Source organism: Mastomys coucha, unplaced genomic scaffold (genome assembly GCF_008632895.1).
Source record: "Mastomys coucha isolate ucsf_1 unplaced genomic scaffold, UCSF_Mcou_1 pScaffold22, whole genome shotgun sequence".
Lineage (NCBI taxonomy): Eukaryota > Metazoa > Chordata > Mammalia > Rodentia > Muridae > Mastomys > Mastomys coucha.
Genome location: NW_022196905.1, coordinates 104,908,962 through 104,931,267, shown reverse-complemented (window position 1 = coordinate 104,931,267; position 22,306 = coordinate 104,908,962). Strand labels below are relative to the sequence as shown.

Genomic DNA, 22,306 nt, shown 5'->3' with positions numbered 1-22,306 from the left:
TGTCTGCAGAGGAGCAGAGGCAAGAGGTGGTCCTGAGCCAAGTCCAGTAGACACATAGGCTCCAGGACGGTGGGCTGTTGCCGGTCCTTCAGAATATGAGGGATGCTTGTCACAGAACAGGCACTGATGTGTTGAGCCAGAGGGTAATCTCCAAAGACTCACCTCCGTGGATGCTCTGAGAAACGTGCAAAGTCTTTGTGGGACTCTGGGAAGTCCCTTGAGTGTGGCTATCCTGTCAGCTGTGATACACACACCTAGGGTTCAAGCCACTTGAGGGTCAGCGTTGCCCCATGAATGCAGGAACTAGCCCAGAACATAGAGGCTATTATGGCATTCATTTTATTCTCCTGAAACAAAGCATATATTTTGCCTAAATATACAGATAATTCTTAAAAATCAATCTAATTCCCAGACTGTAACACCAAGGGAGACTGAGATGAAGACAATTCATATAAAATAACATCTACCCAATCCACAGATTACTGAGACTGAGGTTCACTTGAGGCGCTGGGAAAGCAAGTGTCGCTGGTGCTTGCTTCTCAGGGACGGCGAGGACTGTAGGCACATAGCTGAAGGCTACCAATGTTTTGTCCTGTAAGGGTGCTGGCTGCAAACCTCACTCCCTCACCAGCTTTAGGGCCAGTGCCTGAATTGTTCAATGATGGAGTTTTGGATAAAACAAAGTCCTACTTTCTCCTGCAAGTTACTCTGCCACTGTAGTCTACTAAAGTCTCTGTATGGGAGCCTGTACAGGCAAGATTTTGTGTGTAAGTTGGATTTAAAGTCCAGGCTCAGAAGTGTGGGTGGGATTGTCATCCGTGTGACCCTCCCATGGGGAACTTCACATTTTCAAGAATCCCTCCTGGGCCATTCTTGGTGTGAGATTATTCCTGTGTCCAGGGTTTCTGGTGTCACTCTCTCCAATTAGTAGGGCAGAACTGTCACGTGGTGCCATTGGAGAGGTCTGCTGAGTCTTTGGTATGTTCTGTGTGTCATAAGCTATGGAACAGTATCTCAGATCACTACATATAGATGCCACTAGATCTCTGCCCTTAGAGATGATGACTGAGAATGCACCTTGCAAAGAGAGGTGCCAGGTGTCCTTGGTCAAGCAGGACCCCTGTCCTACAGATCCCTCAGACTCTTACTGAGAGACAGTCCTGGACCATTTTCAGGACCAGAAATCCAGCACCAGCCTGCAGCTGCTGTGGGAAAATGGATGCAGCAAGCCTTTTGTCTTGAGAAGTTCAGCTGCTCAGTCCTCAACGTGAGCCTCATTCCCACTGTCTCTGTGCCCCACACTTCACCCTGGTCCTTGCTTACTGAGAAGTCTCCCCTTTTACTTCCACCCCTCATTGCCAACCTCACTTCTCCCAGATCCACTCTCCACCTCGTGACATACACTTAGAAACTGGATCCTGTCCAGGAAGGCCCCTGCCCATCCTATAGCAAGGAAAGAGTGTCCTGTTTCCTGGGAGCTGAGTGATGAGCTGGGCCAGCTATCGAAGGGGTCAGGTGTCCACTTGTGCAGTCCCGAACTCCTCTAGCATAGCTCTTCAGTGACAGGATGTATTTGGGGGATGATTATGGAAAGATGTCAGAACTTTGGGACTGAAGAAGACATTGAGTGAGTGTTGCTTAATGAGCTATTGTGTGAACTTAGAACGTGATGCAGAGAAGGGTATGAATGTCTGGGATCTTGCGAGGTTTCTGGAGGAGGTTCCCGCCAAGGCGCTTTGAGATTCCTTTATGTGATTTATTTCAATTAAAAATGTGAGGTTCATTTCACCTGAAAAGCCAGCTATGAGTTAAAAGGTGCCACTAAAGAGAACCCTTTGCTTTATGAGGATAATCAATGCTTGCAATCTAGGGCAAGAACCGGCCGTGATTCAGAAGAGACGAGCATCATTCAGAAGAAAATTGGGGAAGTGTTTTCTCAGGGTTAGCAGATGAACATCATGGTCCAGAGGAGGCCAAGGTTGCATCCAAAGCTGGGGTGGGAGGGGGCAGTGGACTTGGTGGTGTGTGACAGCCGGCACTGATTGTGAAGGTATGAAGTACACGTGGGAAGGATCTTGAGTTTGGGACAGTGGGACTTGTAGGAGCCTCTGACGAGAGACCAAGAGGCCATTGCTGAAGGCGCAGCCTCAGTTGCAGCAAAGAGTACAGCATATTGGAAATGCTTGGATTATGGGGTGACCACCTAGGACAGTGGCAGGTATGGGAGGGAGCTTTCCTAACCCTATAAAATGTGCCATGTGTGCCATGGAGGGCAGAACAGGAGAGGCTGGGCAACACATTGGAGCCCAGAAGATCCAGACTGAGTTCCAAATGCTGGACGTTGAGCTTTTTCCTCTCTTGGATTCTGGTTTTGCTTCAATCTGCTTATAGCTGCCCTGGTTCTTTCCTTTTAGAATAAGGAAGTTTATAACTTATTTTGGATTTTAAAGGAGTCTCTACATGGTTAGAAGACTATTTTTAAGGCAACATTGGATTTTGAAAGTTTTGAACTATATTTTATACTGAGCTATCAACGTGGGCTTGTGGGAACAAGGAAAAGTTATCAGAGAAATGTGTTCCTGTTGGTTGACAAGGGCCGTTCTTGCCTAGGCAACACAGAGCTAGACACAGGTGAGAAAAGGGAACCTCAGTTAAGGAATTGTCACATCAGACAGTTGTGGGCTTGTCTGGGGCGTTTGCTTGATTGGTAATGGATGTAAGAGAGCCCCACCCACTGTATACGGTGCCATCCCTGATCGAGTCAGCCTGGGTTACATAAAAATGCAAACTGAGCAAGCAAGGCAAAGCAAGCCAGTGAGCAGCTTTCCTCTGCAACCTCTGCTTCAGTTCCTGCCTCCAGATTTCTGTCGTGGCCTGCGTCCATGATGGGCTGTGACCTGTGAGCCCCAGGAACCCTTTGCTCAGGAAAGAGCAATGGGATGTGGTGGAAATGCAGCTTCTACCTCGCCGGCACCTTCACCCCAGAGACACAGAGAAGACTCCACTCTGGGGCTCACAGACATAAGAGCTGATGGGAAGGGGCTGGTTTGCCCTTCCACCCTGAGTCCTAGCACACATGAGTAGCTCAGCCAAAGTTTGTCAGCTTCATGATACAGGTTTTGTTCACAACTGGCTGTGCCAATGGCTTGACTGCTGAGCTTACCTGTGCTGACCCGCTGTCACATTGGTGTAGATAGCACTCTGTCCTGGCCTTGAGTAATGCTGAGAAGCATGCCAGGACCCTGTAAATGTTTAGATGGGTTCTGGGTCATGCTTTGTGTATTTATTACATGTATAGCCATAGGATATGGATACCTGCCTTACACCTCATTGGCTGAGGGTCTGACTGAAACCAGTCCTGGCTATCATGAGCTAGGTACAGCAAGAGCCCAGTGGGTACACGTTTGCTCCCAGGCAGCATTCTGGTGCTGAGTACCTAAAGCAGGCTGCTTATGTACTAAAGAGGTTGGCCTAGCTCACTGCCTCAGAGCTTCAACTGCCAGGATCAGGTGATCGAACCATGATGGTGTCACACAGTGGGGACAGCCAAGATGAGTGTAGGGGTCAGGAGGTCAAGAGATAAAGTAAGAAATACACCAGAGATCTGAGGAACTTCTGCCAGGCCCCATCTTTGTGTGTGTGTGTGTGTGTGTGTGTGTGTGTGTGTGTGTGTATGTGTATGTGTGTATGTGTGTGTTTGTATGTGTGTGTGTGTCAGAGAGAAACAGAGACAAAGAGAGAAACAGAGAGATTGAGGGACAGACAGAGAGAGCTCTAGTATGTTTTTATTCATATGTATGTTATAAAGATAGAGACACGCACAGCTCTAGTTTGTGTGTATGTTTGTGTGTTTGTATGTGTGTGCATTCTAGTGTTGTACGTGCATGTATGCATGTATGCATGTGCTTGCTCCCATGAGGCTTGAGGTTGATGCTGGGAATCTTCCTTCACCATTCCTGACCCGTTCACTGTATTTCTCAGTTGAACCTAACTTATCAATAACTACTAGCCCAGCTAGCCAGCTTGCTCCCAGGATCCCATCTCTGCCTCCCAAGCTCTGGGGCTATAGGCGGGTATCTGCAGAACAATATCCTTTGTTATGGAGATCTGAACTCTGATCCACTTTACCTGCTGATTCACTGCCACCCCAGACCCAGGCTCTTTCTCTAATGGCTCCAAGGCACCTGCTCATGCCACCCTGGGGACTCCCAACTGCAGCAGCTGTGGTAGGAGCATCAAAAGGAGGGACTGCAACAGGAGCTCTGGTTTCATGGAACTCCATGAGGCATGGAGACTTTGAGACTCCTAGAGGTGCCTTCAGACGCCTTGGAACCCACACAATGTCTTCTGGCAGTTCCCGCCACCCTCAAAGGCCCCACTTCTCTCCACAGACATTTCCTTTCCAAGCATCCCATTCTCTTTTGTCTGAGCCCCACACAGGAGCTCCCAGCCCCCTCTCAGCCTCCAAAGCATTTCCTTGAGCACCAAGCACTTAGGAACCTTTTTTCAAGAGCATGGTGGAGCATGTGTGAGAGGAGCTCCCTTCTGCAAAGTGGACATTATGAAGTACCGCTGTATGCCAGAGCTCTGCCGGGGTTGGGTGGAAAAAGTGAGCGAGCCTCCTCTTCCCTGGGGCAGGGATTCCTGGTTGGCAAGGCAGGGCGAAGCATCTAGAAGTGTTGGCTTTCATATGTAGTGGTTCTCTCTATGCTTAAAACCAGATCTAGAACATTCTACAGCATCTCTACACAATAGGGACAATAGGTGACCTGGGCTTTTAATCTCAGTTCTGTGCAGTCCTGGACAAATTAGCTAACCTCTCTGGGTTTTGATTTTCAACAAAATCTTCCTTCTTCCCTCCCTCCTTTCTCCCTCTCTCCTTCCTACTCCCTCCCTCCTTCCTTGCTCTTACCCTCTCTCCCTCCTTCCCTCCTTTTCTTCTTTCCCTTCCAACCTCCCCTCGCTCCTCCCTCCCTTCATCCTCCCTCCTTCCCCCCTCCCTCCTCCATCCTTCTCACCCTCTTTCCTCCCTCTCTCCCTCCCTCCCCGTCCTCCATCCTTTCTCCCCATCCCTTTACTTCCAAATTACCCATCTCTTTCCATCCTCCGCGTCTCTTTCCAAGTCTTCTGTTGTAAGTGGGGCAGGTATCAGTCCCCTTTCTATTGCTGTGGTAAAACACAATGACCAAGGCAACTTATAAAAGGGAGGAAGGGTTGATTTGGCTTATGGTTCCAGGGGATCAGAGTCTGCCATGGTGGGGAGTGTGGCGGCAAGCAGGCATGGTGGCTGGAGCAGACAAGAGCTCTCTCTCTCTTTCTCTCTCTCTCTCTTTCTCTCTCTCTCTCTCTCTCTCACACACACACACACACACACACACACACTCACACACATATGTAGTAAATCATAATGAATTTTATTTCATAGGAGTTCTTTGGCTTATGTGTAATTTTACTATTTATTAAAGATAAAATCAAGTCTATGTATTAATGAGATGGATATTCTTGTTTGTTTTTATAGGAAGAACTTGTGGCTGAATATTTGCTCCTGCTGGATCTACTGGATCTTTGGTGTTTTGGGGGGAGTGGAGGGTGGAGGAATTGACTCAATTTTTTGAGACTATAATGTAATCGAACCATTTCTTCCTCTCCTCTCTCCAATTTCTCCTGTCTATCCCTCTCTATTCTTTTTTAAATTCACAGCCTCTTTTTCATTATTGTTATACACATGTATGTATATGTGTATGTATGCATTCCCTAAATATAGCTTGCTCAGTCTATCTAACATTCCTTGTATGTTTTAGGGCTGACTGTTGGCTGACATTGGATAACCAATCTTTGTGCCCTTCACTGAACAAGAACATTTCTTCCTCTCTTGGAAGTCCTTTGTTGTCCGTAGGTCTTTGTGTAGGGTTGAGGTCTCTCTGGTCCACTTGGGCATGTATGTTGCTGTTATCCCTGCCTGCTCATGTCTAGATGACCATGTTTAGGAGACTTTGTGGGTGGAGCATCTCACATTGCTAGGAGATGTGACCTCATGGCAACCTTCCTGCTCCCCCCATTCTTCTGGTCTTCTGTCCCCTCTTCCACAGGCTTTCCTCCCGCTCTTCTGGTCTTCTGTCCCCTCTTCCACAGGCTTCTCTGAGCCTTAGGCATAGCCGCTGGGACTGGACTCCACAGTTCTGCATTTTGATTGGCTGTGTTTTCTTGTAGTACCTCTGTGGTGGCTCATCTCTTAAAGCATAACCAGGAAGCAAAGAGAGCATGCCCTGCAACGCCAAAGCCTGCCCCACGTGACACTCTTCCTCCTACAAGTCCATACCTCCTCCTACACCTCCCCTCAAAGTGCCATTAATTGGGGACCAGATGCTCAAATGCCTGAAACTTTAGGAGGAATCTCCTACAGATCACCACAGAGAGATTGGTCATAATGTAGTAGGCCCATTCCCTGTCCAAACCTGTGCTCCCCTGCAGAGCACACAGATGGAAGTTTTACATAGAATTTAAAATGTGACCTCTCAGACCCTCTCACCATGCCTCATTCCCTCTGCATACAAAGCACCTTCATCATGGACACAAAGGACCACAGCATTTCCATCAGCACAGAAGGTTCTAGAACCCAGGATCAGCCTAGGGACAGCAGTTAAAGGATCGTGAGCATGGAGACTTTTGATAGGTTAATATATATATTTTAAAAATGTATATTGATTTAATTATTTAATTACAATATATTTATATGTTAAATATAAATATATAAAATATGCTATTATAATACATTAACTATCTTTTAAATTTTATCTATATTAAATAAAAAATACTTTTTTTCCAAAGAGCAATTTTGGGCACCCACGGGCTGTGGAAGGGCACCTCCCACACCTTTCTCAATATCCTTCTTTAAGTGTCACTTTCCTGTCATGGATGCTTGTGACAGTGTCTTGCTCCTAGCCCATGCCCCTTCCTCTGACCCCCACTAGTATTCAAAGAATTCTCCCCCAAAGGCAAAAATGAGCTTCTGCTCTAACTAGCATCTTCCATGGTTCCCTATTTCTCTCAGGGTCTAGACAGAACTTCATGCCAGGACCTGGCAGGTCTCCCACACTCCAGCTCTGCCCTCTTCCAACTCACCATGGCCAGTCCCTTCATCCTTCCACCCTCAGGCAGGCACATGGGGATGGGGTGCAGATGTGGATGCCTCTGCATCTGCCTCCTCTTCCTCCGTGTCTGGATGGATGTTCAGGTCTTTCTTCTCCTGCTTTCCTGTGGAGAGCTCTGCCCTGCTCTAGAGCCCTATGGGGTAGAGGCCTGGGGTGGGAGAGGGCTAAGAAAGGGAGAGGTCCTGGGGTGAGGGGAGAGGAGAGGGAAGGGTGGTGACCAGGAGGAAGGAAGGAGAGGCTGTCAGTGCTCTCTCAGGGACGGAGGCTTTGGGCCTTTTTCTTTCAATCTTGCATCTTAGAATTGATTTTTCAAAGCCCATTAACAAACACAGTTTCCCCCAGAGCTGTCAATCGTGCTAGAGTGAGTCACCTCCGAGCAGATGACTCTGGCTACGAATCTCATTCCTAAGACTCGGCCTACCTTACCCCATGAAGAGGCACCAGCCACTGGGGAAGGATGTGGGGTGTCACCTGTCTACAGGGACCCCTGCATGCTTTCTGGAGTCTTGTCAGGACCAGTGGGAACTTAACCTTCTGAGGATCAAATTAATGATGCTCGGAAGCAGCACAGACTCATGGATGGTCCAGGACAGATAAGGCATGGGGCCATCACAACAGCCCCTAGCAGGGACCCTTGGTGAGCTGTGGAGAGGAGGGTGCTGGGTAACAAGACACCTTGCTTGGGCCGTCAGCTTGTGTTTGAGTTATCACGAGGTTCCCATATGTGCTTGCTCCCTTTTCCTCTCCCCCTGCCTCCACCTTGGATGTGGGTTACTGGGGATTAAATCTAGAGATATGGGTTTTGTAGACTTATGAGACAGACTTTGTCTAAGTTTCACAAGCTGGACTTGCACTCATTTTGCAGTACGGGCAATTCCCCTGCCTCAACCTAGCAGGTATTCATGATAACAGGCCTGTACTCTAGACCCTTACAGATTGATTTCTTATTTGAAGCTAGGCATAGGCAGAGCAGGGGTCTGAATGTATACTGTATACATTCCCTAATGTATACAGTCCCTAATGTATACTGTCAGCATCTCTGGGACCTGGTTAGAAATGTAAATTAATTTGGGGATCTCTTGAAACCTTCTGAATCAGCACTACAGGGTAGGTCTAGACGCCCATTTCCACGGGGTCTGCAGGTGACAGACACAGGCTCCAGGTGGGAGTCGGTGGTTGGAAGCAGACTCAGCCCTGCTGAGTGGGTCCTGGTCCTTGACAGATGTATGTCTTGGGCTAAGTCTCCTAGCTTCTCTGGTCTCTGGGGTCATCTGTCACATATCTGAGTGTGGAGAATCCCAGAGCATGCCTCTGCTTTCCCTGCTCATGAAAGATGTGCTGCTCCATCTTTGTATGGTAGAAACTACTTGGCTGATCTCAGGTTTAAAAAAAAAGCAGATGGGAGTCAGTGTCAGACATCTGTGGGCAGTGGAACCATCCAGGGATGAGACAGAAATGGGAAGTCTGTGTGTTCCTGCCAAGATCTCAAGAACACTCACTGGCTGTGGATCAGGCCTGGAGTAGGATTTAAGTGAGCCTTGGATGGTAGATACAGCCATCTTGGTGAGGCAGGTAGACCAGGTCCTTAAATGCTCATCCATCCCTAGAAAGGACAGGGACTTATGTCCTGGAGATGTGTCTCCTATCCCTTACCACATCTCTGTTCTTGGCATCCTTCTCTGCAGAGTAGATTCTTAGGGCCTCCAGGCAGGTCCCAGTGCAGCTTGGGAGAACCACATTCCAGTTGGCAGATGTCTGGTGCAGCTGTCCTTGGGACCATGGATCTGCCTTTGTGTAGAAAGGGTGAGACCACAAGGCACTTGAAAGGAATGGGGGCAGGGATCAGCTGACGCGGTTGGAAAACCGTTGTCCAGATCACTGTCACTATTGTGAGTACCAGACCCAGCTGAGGGCCCGGCCATACCTGCCCATGGGTTCAGGATAATAACCAGCTGCTCTGGTCGGTGGGCTGGGTACTTGGGGTAAGCCCCAAGCCACGTTGGTCTCAATGCCTGGTCATACCAGTGCCCTCCTGCAGCTGATGTCAGATTTTAAGGACCTCCTCCTCTGAGGGAACTCGATGGGTTGGAGAGGGAAGGGGGCAGACGTACTCCAGAACGAACAAAGACCATGTCTGGGGGAGACAGAATTCTTATCTTCCTCCTCTGACGTGTGTGATGTGTGCGCGTGCGCGTGTACACACACACACACACACACACACACACCACTGTCTGTCCCAGCCCACAAGTCTTTCTATCTCTTTGCAGGCAGAGTTCCCACAGCTGTTCTGGGGAGCAGGAGCTGAGGCCCCAGAGCTGAAGCAGAGGTAGGGGGCTTTGGAGCGAGGGGAGCTAGAGGGGTGCTCTCAAAGAGTTAAAGCGATGCCTCTCCAGCCTGCAGTTCTCGCCTCTCCCCCTCCTACCCCCCCTCCATCCAGCCAAACAACAGCTTGACATTTTCCATCCTTCACCGGGAAGACAAAGACTGCGAGATATTCCCATGATCCCTTTCTGCATGCCTAACCGTGAGTTCAGGTGCCGTAGCGTTTGCCCCGCGCCGGCCCCATCAACATGAAGGGCGAACTCATCCCGTCTGCAGCCTCCTCGCGCCCGTTCTTGATTAATTGGCTGACTGCTACGCGGGCTGAATACCCAATGCATCCCTTCCCCAGTCTTCCTTCACAGGTTTTTTTTTTTCCTCCTCTTTCTTTGCTCCATTTACATATACTTGATATTCCATAATTTTCACCCAAAAAGAAAAAAAATAGAGAGGGAGAGAGAAAGAGCGGGCCCATCTCAGTAATTTGATGTAATGACGGCGTGTCACCAAAAAGAGGAATTAGCAAAACCTGCAGGTACTTAATTCATTCTTGGTTTTTTTTTTTTTCAAGTAGATCTTTCTGAGAAGGACATTAATATTCATGGCCAAGGGAAAAAGTATACTCAATAGAAAAATTCTGGATTTTTTTTTTTTTTTTAGGGGAGGGAGATGGCTAAACTCGATGCATTTTTAAGCACCATTATTTAACTAATAGGGCCGAAGTTCCCTGATCGGCGCCTCCCCTTCAATGGAAATAAGCCGGCTTTTCTTGAGCCTTGGAAGGCTCACACCCAGGCTGTTGAAGCAGTAGAGCTAGCCTGTTTTCCTTCCTTCCCCAGAGGAGGGCAATGAGGAAGAAAAACAGAAATAAAGGCCTTGTTCAGAGTCCCCCAGCTGGAGGTGGCCCCACTCTGGCACATTTGCAGGCTGTCGTGGTATTTCGTGGCCTCTGTAGGCAGGCCGACTCCCAGGGTTCTCAGGCTGCTCCTTCCCGGAAGCTCACTGCAGCTTCTGTGCTGTTGGTTATCAGGTCCAGGGCTGAACTAACCAGAACCTTTATCGTTAGAGCTGACAGGGGAAGAAAAAGACCCAGCCTCAAGAGATGTGCAGTTTGGGAACTGTGCGGGGGGCAGAGTGTCTCCAGGCAGGCCACACCAGACTCTCCAAGGTGCATGGCTGCTCTGGACGTGGCAGTGTTTGGGTGGCCTATGACTTCAGTAGTCCCGTGGGGGTAGTGCTTGCATCTAGCTCAACCAGCAAGAGCACAAACACTGGGGTGGATGGCTCCTATCATGGTCACGGTAATTAATGATAACAGGGAAACGTTGTGTGGCATGGCCTGTGAAAAGAACAATATTCGTTAATAGTACTCATAAGCAGTGGTACACGTCTCATAATTTTTTAAGGTCAAAGTCTCGTATAATGGGTTGCTCTGATCATCAGCATGGTGTTCCTGTTCTATATGAACCATTTCAGCAGCTAGGGAGGGCCTCTGTTCTCCCAGAAGACAGTCACCGTCTGACTTCCAGAGGCACACAGCATGTCAGATACCTGTGTTCTTTATAGCGACGGACTTTTACATTCCTTCTTTTGGTAAAATATTAAAATTTGAGATTAATCCATGTCATTAGTATAACTTAAACAAATGGGGTCTCACTTTGTAGCCCAGGCCTTGAATCCTTTGGCCTTAGGCTCCTACAAAGCTTGAACTTCAGGCCTGTGCCACCACACCTGACTCTGTCATTCATTTTTGCTAAGTGTGGGGTGCTGTGGTCTGTGACTACACTGGAATCTGGCACTCCTAGGCAGTAACTGGGATGGAGCCCTCTGACTTGGACACCATGGCTGCTGGGCACCTCTGAGGGGATGAACCTTCTCTGCTCCTTTGGAGAGCTTGCCCATTGTGTGCTGGAGTAGATGTCCAGAAAGAGGCTAAACCAGTTCACACATCTGTTAGCAAAGCCCAGGTCCCCGCTACTCCAAATTTTCATCGTTTTCAGAATTTTCAATTCTGCAACTTTGAGCCCCTTTGGTCAGATGTAAGAGGAGCAGGAGGAGACCCTGGTAGAGGCAGGACAGTACAAAAATGATTTTAGTTCCGCCTGAGATGGATATGGGGAAGGATGAAGGAGTGTAGGGGGAGAGGAGGGAGAGAGGGTAGAAAATGAAGAGGAAAGAGGGAAGGAGAGAAAGGTGAAAAGGATGATGGGAAGGGAGCCAGACTTTAACAGAGGCTAGTGGAACACAGGTGTGAGGAGAACGACCAGAGCAGAGCAGACTGGGGGGCCGGCCCCCGTGAGGAGGGAGAGCAGAAATGGGTCTCTTGGTATTTTTTGAAACATGGCCTTTTTTAAAAAAAGGGCTTCTTGGTATTTTTGTGTTTATATGTTTTAACTCGAGCTTGGACTCATGGAAAATGCATGAGGGATAAGTGGTGCCTGGGAATGTTTTATACATGACCAGGGAGTTGCAGGATGCGGAGGTGGTGGAGAGAGGCAGCGACCATGTGGATGGATACTGCTAGGTCCTCCTCCCACAGGACTCAGAGTGAACAGGACACATGCCAGCCGGCTTTTCTCAAGGTCACGTGGAAGGTGACAAGCTAGTGATGCCGGCCATGTGCGCTCAGCTCCACCACCTCCGCGACTTCAGGTTATTGGGAGCATCCCTCTGAACCTCGCTTTTCCCCCTGCACCATGGGATGCTGGTAGTCATGGTCTATGGAGATGTTGTTCTGTTAGGGAACAAAGGAAAGTTTCTGCTACGGGAACCAGGCTACCTGCCCCTGAAAACAGAGGGCTCAGGGAAGCCACGCCCTCACCATCACCCACCTGTCCATCATCCACTTTCCTCTTAGCACTTAACAATAAAGCCCTCTCAGACCTGAGTGGAGTGGAGACTTCTGAGCTACCAGACCCCCGCGTGCCACGCACACAGGTGGCTCTTGCCCCCACTGCATTCGTCCTTCGCCAAATGCAGGGCTGAGGATGTGGCTCACGTGATAGATTACTTGCCTAGAATATGAGATGTCATGAGTTTGATCACCAGCATCATACAAAGTGTGGTGTACCTTCGATCTTAGCACTGGAGAAGTAGAGGCAGGAGGATCAGAAATGCAAGGTCATTCTCAGCTGTGTAGCAAGTTCAAGACCAGACTGGGACACTTAAATTGTCTCAAGAAAGAAAAGGACAACAAAATAATAATGATCAACCCCTCTCTAGGGAGGGGCCTGTACAGGTACCCCTCTGCCACAGCCCCATGGACAGTTGTGCATCTCCCAGGGGAAGGCACACTGTATTAGTCAGGGTTCTGTAGAGTAGCAAAACTTAAAGAATTAATCTCTCTCTCTCACATATATACACATATATGTACACACATATGTATACACATGTACATACATACATATACATACACATATACACATGTGTACATTCATTCACACATATACACACAGACTACATATATGCATACACACATGTATGCACACATAAATGTATACATATATACATACATACACACATATACATATATATGAATGACTTACACACACACACATATATATATATATGAATGACTTACACACACACACACACACACACACACACACACATATGAATGACTTACAGGCTGCAGTCTGGCTAAACCAACAATGGCTAGCTGTGTACAGAAGCCCAATAATCCTGTAGATGCTCAATTCACTCCATGAGGCTGAATGTTTCAACTGGTTTTCAGCATACTCTAGAATCCCAAAGAAGTAGGCTCTAATGCCAGTGAAGAGATGGACTTAGCAGCAAGGCAAGGACAAGCAGGCAAAGAGCATCCCTTCGCGGCCTCTGCATCAGCTCCTGCCTCCAGGTTCCTGCCCTGTATGAGTTCCTATCCGGACTTCATTTGCCTTCTGGTGGCGACTGCAGGGTCGGGCAGCTTCTCCACTAAAGATAGGTCTGGGGCTAAACCCCATGTCTTCCCAGCTTGCCTAGACCCTGAGTGTTGAAAGGGATTTGCTGCTTATCCCTGACCAGTTGAACTGTCAAACTTTCAACCAGGACACACCTCCAAGCTCAGCCCTGCGTGCTTCTGTCTTATTTTCTTTCTGCAGAACATGATGGTGTAGGATTAGGGAAGGCATTGATGGTGCTGGTGTATAAGGGTGTCCAGTGTCCCTTGGGAAACCTGGGCCACAGGACACCTCTGGAAGACAGCTAGTGCCTGCACTTCCCAACTGGGGCTTTGGAAAAGAATACCATGGGCAGAAGCATGGAGGGAAGGGATGTGTGGGGAGGGCTTGTAGGGTGGGACATGAGGAAATGCTTGATGAGTCCTTCCAGCTCCCCCACCCCACAGTGGTCATGGTGGCCCTTACACACCCACTCCTCTGCCTGTGCCTATGTATCAAAGATGCTCTTTTTAGAAGGACCCAGTTGTACTGGACAAAGGCTGACCCTAGGTCCCTGGAGGTCATCCACGGTTGGCAAATGCTTTATCTCCTAATCAGGTCTTCCTTTCCAGTCCAGGTAGTGAGGACCTGGATGCCTTTTTAGGGGACAATATTAATGCTATCACATTACCTCAAATACTGAAAACTGTACAAAGAATGCCAGCATCGACTTGTGAAGTCCCTCCATTTGTCTGTCTGTCTGTCTGTCTGTCTGTCTGCCCTCTCTCCTCCCTCTGTCCCTCTTTCTTTCCTTTAGTCTCAGTGTGAAGACTGATACCAGAGGTCATAGCATAGCAATGGATCTACCACTAAACCCAACCTAAAATCTTTTTCTGCTCCTTTCAGTGAACACATGACAGTGATGTGCATTTGTGGAGAAGCCATTGTATTTCCGTGGATGTCTGGGCTACCACTGATCAAGTAAGGAGCGTCTTCACTGTGTGTTTTTATTGGGTGTTATAATGGTTTGTATATGCTTGGACTAGGGAATGGCACTAGTAGGAGGTGTGGCCTTGTTGGAGTAGGTGTGGCCTTGTTGGAGTAGGTGTGGCCTTGTTGGATTAGGTGTGGCCTTGTTGGAGTAGGTGTGGCCTTGTTGGAGTAGGTGTGGCCTTGTTGGAGTAGGTGTGGCCTTGTTGGAGTGGGTTGTCACTGTGGGCATGGGCTTTAATATCCTCATAGCTGCCTGGAAGTGAGTCTTCTCTTAGAGGCCTGCAGATGAAGATGTAGAACTCTCAGCTCCTCCTGCACCATACCTGCCTGGACACTGCCATGCTCCCACCTTGTTGATAATGGACTGAACCTCTAAAACTGTAAGTCAGACCCAATTAAATGTTGTCCTTCTAATAGTTGCCTTGGTCATGGTGTCTGTTCACAGCAGTAAAACCCTAACTAAAGACAGGTGCCTTGGTTTCTCCAGGCTGCTAGTGGCTGACTCATGTCAGAGTCAGAGGGAAGAGGGAAAAGGTACTGGATCCCATGCTATGAGGGACCATCCCTCCCCTGGGTTTCCATAGAGCATCCTTGGTCTGGGCCTCTTCTGTCCAAGGAAGTGGAATTTTTAAATAGCCAAACTGAAGAAGAGACAGGATGCCAGTTGGCCAGGGGCAGAGGGGAGCTGGCAGAGTCTGAGGGGCTGGCAGAGGACACAGCTTCTCTGACAGCTGAGTGATGCTGAGGCACTAGATTCGATGACAAGGATGTGGGTTGTCCCCTGGAGTCCCACCCTTGTACAAATCAAGGCAAATTCCAGAGCACAGAAGATCTGTCCTCTTCTGTATCCAGCTTGGTAGAACCTGGCTTCGGTCCCTGCAGTCCAGACCCTGGGGGCATTTAACAGACCAACTGGGGGGAGCCAAGGCATGCCTCTGTGCCAGCTGCCCATCCCTCAAAGCTAACACAGCAGCATTCTGCTTGTGACACTAGCCCAGAGGTGCCCAGTCACCAAGCATGGCAAAGCCAGCTGGCAACTGTGTGGACAGCCAATGAAGTGGCCTGCCCATCTGCTCCATGCCACCAGCCTCATGCCTATCACAGGGAGGCCCATGGCTCATCCCAGTGGCCGAAGTGCCAACCACCAGGTGCTAAGGGCCAGCTGGCAGACTGGCAAGACTGGCCAACAGACCCATCTGCCTGCTGGTACCAGGCGGGCATGCAGGAAAACTATGCCCAGGGTCCTTGGGGTGCCAGTCTGCCTGGTGTTCCAAGGCATCGAGAGTTCTGAGTTCTCTCTTTCTGCTGTCCATCACACCTCATGAGCTGGTGCCAGTAAAGATTTTACTCTACAGGAAATCAAAGTGATAGGAATCATGGAGGGGGATGGGTACTTACATGGTATGGAGTGTAAAACTCCTGCTTGAGTACACAGAGTACTGAAAGACAGCCTGTCTTCCAGTTGGAAGGCATGACTCAAAGTCCCCATCACCCTGTGGGGATGTAGAGAAGGGTCATTGGGAATAAAAGAAACAAGAAAGGGCAGAATCTGCTGGGACCTACAGGTCTTCATATCCAGCCCACTTCACTCTGGGGCCCATGCTTGAGGCATTGTTACACCTGAGCCACATGTGGTTCTGACTGTGCCTATTTTGTGTGCCCACTATGTGGGCAAGATGCCCTGTGTCCCCACATAGGCTGAAGCCCCAAGGGCAGGGACCTGTGTTGGTTTGGAGCAGTTTGTTCTCCTGGCCCCTCTAGAAGTCTCTGGTGTCATACAAACCCAAACAGTGTCTGGCACCCTGAGCCCCAATAGTCAGAGCACCATACTCCTGCCTGCAGGAGGTGCCTGAGCCTCAGCGACATCCTCTGAGGTGAAGGTTATCAGAGCATCTGTGATTGTGTCAGGAGACATCATGAGACTGGGCCCATGGACATTTCCTGCTGGGGTCCTGGAGCCCAGGGCCTCAGGAGGTCCTCGTGGGGCTTCACCCTAAGCTTATATCAGAGGTAGAGGGCTGACTGGGTGGCTGCTGCCCCTACCATGCTATGGTTGGACTCTTCAGTGGTTCAGTAGCTTTGGGTCAACCATGCTTCTGGAAGTAGCTTTACCCTGTAAGTGAACTCCCCACCACCACCAAAACTCTCTTTGAGATGTTATGTCTACCCAAGAAAAGCTGTCTAATTGAAGGAAACAAGGAAGTAACGAGGGAGGGAGGGAGAGAGGGAGGGATGGAGGGAGGGAAGGAAGAAAGAAGAAAGGAAGTGAGGGAGAGGAATAAGAGGAGAAAAAGGACAGAGGAAGGAGAGAGGGAGGAGGGGAAGAAAGGGAAGGTGGGAAAGAGGAAGGACAGAAGGACAGACAGGAAGGAAGGAGGAAGAAAGGATAGGGAAGGAAAGAAAGGAGGGAGGGAGGAAGAGAGGGAGGGAGGAAAGGAGGGAGGGAGAAAGGAAGGGAAGAATGGGAAGAGGGAGGGAGGGAAGAGGGGGAAGAGGGAGGGATGGAGAAAAGCAGGGAGGAAGTGAAGGAGGGAAGGAAGGAAAGAGGGAGGGGGAATAGAGGGAAGGAGAAAAAGGGAGGAAAGGAGAAAGGGAAGGGAAGGAAGAAAGGAGAGGGAGGGAGGAAGGGAGGGAGGAAAAGATGGAAAGATAGGAAGGGAGATAGAGAGGGAAGGAGAGAGAAAGAAGAAGAGAAGGGGAGGGAGAGAGGGAGGGAAGGAGGAAGGGAGGAAAGGAAGAGGGCAGGCCTTTGTTTAGCTGTGGTGTGGACTCATTCAGTCTCCAGCCAGAGCAAGGCTCCTTGTGTCTCTGGCTTTAGACCCCTGCCCCCATGCTCAGAGCTCTCTGCATTTGCACAAGGCTGTGCTGAGGGACGGTGAAGCTGGTTTTCCTGTCTGCTGTTGGAATTGGCAGATCTCTGGTGGGGTTAGGGTGCTTTAGGAAGCCTTGGATGTCTGAACTGGGTAGTCCTGGGCATCACTGAGAGGATCCCTGGTGGGTGTCAGGTCCTGTGGAGGCAGAACACTCCTGCACAGGTAGGCATCCTGCATGGAAGTCAGGGTCTTCCATCCCTTGAGGGAGAGTAAATTCCATGACAGATCTGAGGCTTCGTTCAAGGGCCTCCATCCAAACCTCTAAACAACACATGTATTTTGCAGATATTGCCTTCCAAAATAGGGTTTTCCAAGTGAGAACTAAGGGCAGAGAGTGTCATCTTCAGTTATAACAACACTTTCCCTAGTCAGCTGCATGGTATATGTTGGGTACTGTTCTATGTCCAATCAGAACTGAGGTGGAGGTACAGAGTTTCAGGGACCCATCAGGACAAACAGTGCAGGGATTGATTCAGATTATAGTTTATTCTAGACATGAACTTGAGTACAGCCCTTTTCCTGGGGAGATGTTAGCCAGAGCTCACCAACACAGGTACTTCATGGCCTTTCCTGAACCCTTTCCTTAGAGATTGGATTTCTTGCCAACTGGCGAGAGGGCATGCATGCATGCATAGATCCACACAGCACATGTAAGCCTCCCAGTGAGACACACAGGACACCCTCTGCTGGAAGTACTGCTGGCTGTAACTTCCTCCCAGCTGAAATCATCTCCCCTGGAGGCAAGAGGGCAAGAGGGAAACTCACAAAGTTCAGAAAGGCCCTGAAACCTACAGAACTCACAAGGCCCCTCCCTAAGATTGCACAAGCATTAAGATGGCAGGGGAGAGGAGACACTGAGCTGCCAGGCTCCAGAGCTGCCATTCACCTGGGGCATTTACCATGCTGGGAAGGATTTTTGGGAGGCAGTTGTCTTTGAGTCACATACACTCTGTAAGCAACTCCAATAAACCCAGGGGCTCAGTCAGTCATACTTGGATGAAGTATTCTCTGCTGTTGGTGCTGCTCTCTCTGGGTGAAGCCATTCCCATTCCTATGGGGAAAGTCACATAAGCACATGCAGTCTGCATATCTGCAGACATTCACACACAGGAACATGCATGCAGAAATAATGCATAGGCACACGGAAAGCATACACACTACCAATTTCTAACTTCCTTGTGACCATTCTGAAGGTTTTTATGGTACCTACTCATCAGATTCTGCCTCTGCAGGGCCACTGATGGTCACTCCTGGCTCCATAGGATTACAGACACTGGTGTCCCTGTTCCCCAGCTGGGATCCTCCCAGTCTAGGCCCTGGCATTTTGAGTCCTGCTGGCTCTTCCAGTTTCCTCTCCTCCCTCCATTGTCATGGCTAGCGAGCAGTCTGTGACTGTGTTCTCTTTGTATTATCATCCCCAGGCCTCACCAGGCAGACCTTCTTCTCCCTTCTAGTGCCCTGGTTATTGTCATCACAGCCTGCTCTAACTTGGTTAGACACGCAGCTGACAGCAGAAGCAGACAAAAGCTTCCAATCTATACACAGCAGCAATATCGACATCTGAATCTCTAGACCCCACAGCAGAGCCAGGCGCTGCCCCATCTTCCTCTTCTGTGTGCTCTGCCACGCCATAGGTGTCACTGGCATCCCCCTTTACAGATGTGAACACTGAGAACATTGGGATCATCGGGCATTGGTCTAGCCAGCACATTCCAGAACAAGTCTCCAGACCCAGGAAGTAACGTGGAAATGAGTGCCCCTGCAGGAGAGCATGGGAAGTGCCACCTGGGGTTCCTGAGAATGGAGTGTGGATTATGGGTGCTTTAAGGACCCAGAGATGCTGTGATTCCATGGCTTCTCTTCAGTAAGTGAATGCTGTGCCCCGGGAAGGCTCTGCAAGAGTGTGCAGCAGAGTCAGGGACACGTCTGACCTTACAGTGTCAGCTCTTTCCATATTACCTTTTGTTTCATGAGAACCATCGAGACTGGAAGTCTGGGGTGGTTTATAAAATGTTTCCCAACAATGTTGGGAGGCTGAGGCAGAAAGATCTCTGAGTTCAAGGTCAGCTCAGTCTACATAGTGTGCTCCAGTCTAGCTGGGAACACACATATGCACACACACACACACTGATACACACATACTCACATATACTCATACATAGTCAAATATACTCATATACATTCACACAGGCTCTAACACACTCAAACACACTCATATACACACTATACCACACATACTCACACACTCACATACATACTCATACAGATGCACACACACTCATACATACACCAGACACACGTACTCATACATATATACTCACACACACATACCCACACACTCACATAAACATACCCACACAGTCATACTCATAGACAGACTCACACATACTCATACACACTCACATACACTCATACACACACATACACATTCATACCACACACACATACACACACTCACATATAGACTCATACAGACTCACACACACTCGTACACACACCAGACACACATGCTCATACACACTCACATACACTCATACACACACATACACATTCATACCACACACACATATACACACTCACATATAGACTCATACAGACTCACACGCACTCATACACACACCAGACACACATACTCATACATACATATACACACATACTCACACACCCACACACACTCATACATATACACACTCATACACATACACACACACCACACACACTCACATATACTCACACACACTAACACACACCATACACATACATACTCACACATACTCACACACTCATACATACTTACACACATACTCACACACTCACACACTTTCCCTGTTTCTCTTTCTCTCTCTCTCTCTCTCTCTCTCTCTCTCTCTCTCTCTCTCTCACACACACACACACACACACACACACACACACACACACACCACTGCCTCAGAGCACCTATCCTTGGGGAATATCTACCCGTCCCCAAGGCCTGCCTCACTATTTCATTTTCCAAGAAGCCTGTGGAGATCCACGCATCAGAGAAGTCACAGGCAGAGAGCAGAAGGTGAGAGGCTACAGGAGGGAGGGTAAACATCTGGATGGCCACTGTGGGTGCCCTATGGAGGCTGCAGTTCACTCACTTTTTATCTCACTCTGTGAGAGAGAAATTTCTGAAGATTCCAGACACTACCGTGACTCAGGGAGAACTTCAGCTGGACACCCTGGATCCCAGTCCATCAGCTCCTCACCCCTCCCCTCTCTTGGTCTTAACTTGTGGCCTTGGGGAGACTCCAGGAGTTCACAGATGAGTGTTCAAAGCCCAGCACCATTTCTCACAAAATGTGACTTGACCTAAGGTGCTCATTTTCCTTACCCAGAGAGTGTCACGTCCAGGTCTTTGTGGTATTCCAGTGCCCCTTCTCTGCCAACTCCAATGGAAAACTTCACAAAGACCATTCCAGTTTTACCCAAGGGAACAGAGAGGACCAGAGAGGCCAGTGATCTCACCTGTGGTCCCAGACATGTTTGGTGGGAAAACAGGGACAGAAAACAGCCAGCGCAGGAGCAAGGAAAGACTTGAGGACAAAATACAAGAGACACCAAAGACCTTAAGCAGTCTCAAGAGTGTGTGAGTGTGTTATTGACACTCTTCTTGCACTCAGGCTTTGAGATGGCTCTTCACAGCGCTGCATTTAAGACACTTAGATTTTGTTTGTCACAGATTCTTGTTTTGATGCCCTTGAGATCTTGTACCTGAAGATGAATTTAATTACTTCATCCTAATCTGGAACCTCTGGATCTTGCTCTGGTCCTGCACCAACTCATCAGTCAGTCAGTCAGTCAGTCAGTCAGTCAGTCAGTCAGTCACACACATTTTAGAGTACTCAAATTCATGAGCAAGGTCATCACAAGATAGGAAGTCCAGCTGGGTCTACACACAGAGATAAGTGGCGATTACATCTACTGTGGCAGAGAGACAGTGATGAAGTCATTGTTAGACCTGGCAGTGGGCAAACTTCCCCGGAGAGGTAGTGTGTGATGGGGAGGACCATGAATGTTTAGGGTGGAAAGACACCAGGAGAACCTGAGGCACAGTGGGGAAGGACTTGGCCTCTGACCCACCAACAGCAGCAAGACTTGGAGAACCAGAGACATGGGCAGCTTTGAACTTTCTCCTCCATGCCTGCTGAATGGTAGTTTGGCCTTGTGCGCAGAACCAGGATTCCCAGGCTTTGGGTCCTGCTGTGCCCCGTGACTCAGTGTGACAGTAAGCAAGCCACACAGTACTTGCCCTGTCTTTTGATTTTAACATAGCATAGTGCTTGCCTCCCCTGTCCTGGGTCCCCAGAGCAGGCTCTCCATCATTTCTGGGTGGGAATTTGGGGAAGCAGAATGGGGATCCCATGACTGCAGAACTGCACAAGCTTGGGGTGACACAGCTGGCCTGCCTGGAAACCCCTGTTCCCTCATTAGCGGTGGCTTTTCTTCTGAGCGCACTCCTGGGAGGAGAGGGCAGGGAGGCTGCGGGTACTCAGTGAAGGTCTTAAAGGAAATTATGGTCTGCATAAAAATACTCCAGTGGAGGGCCTGAAACCATTCCCCTGGGCATCGAACGGTGACGGAGAGTCTATCGCTGTTCACTTATGCGACCGCAGCCACCCAAGGTCAGAGAGAACAGAAGAGAAGCATTTAAGCATGCAAGGGGCCCAAGGAGGGAGTGTCTCCACACTGCCCTCTCCCCAGCTGCTCTGAAGCAGGGCAGAGAGCAGGACTAGAGGGGGGTGTGGGAAGGGAGGGTGGAAGTGGGAAGGGAAGTGAGCCTGCATAGGGGAACAGGGGGACAGGAAGAGCTTTCAAACCTGGCTGTGTTCTCCGGGACTCAAGTGTTCCCTCCCAAAAACAGGAGCCACCTGATTGGGAAGAAATCAGAGCCTGGTGTGCTGACTCACAACTGTAATCCCAGCACTTGGGAGGCTATGGGATGGTCACATGGGATGGAGGAAACAGTCTGGGTTGCAAAGGTCCAGAACTTCATAGGCTTTGCTCTGCTACAAGGTGGCTATGTAGCTGGTAGATCCTTCTCTCCTGGATTCACCTACATGAAGAAATT

At 49.2% G+C, this 22,306-nt stretch overlaps 1 long non-coding RNA gene across 1 annotated transcript in view; it reads left to right on the top strand.

Moving 5' to 3' along the window:
- Positions 1–9,426: 9,426 nt before the first annotated feature.
- The window catches only part of LOC116070807, a 31,949-nt gene continuing 19,069 nt past the window's right edge, over positions 9,427–22,306 (top strand). The window contains exons 1-2 of the long non-coding RNA XR_004110568.1: positions 9,427–9,477; positions 14,255–14,329. This is a non-coding gene — a long non-coding RNA (uncharacterized LOC116070807). The remainder of the gene's footprint in view (positions 9,478–14,254; positions 14,330–22,306) is intronic.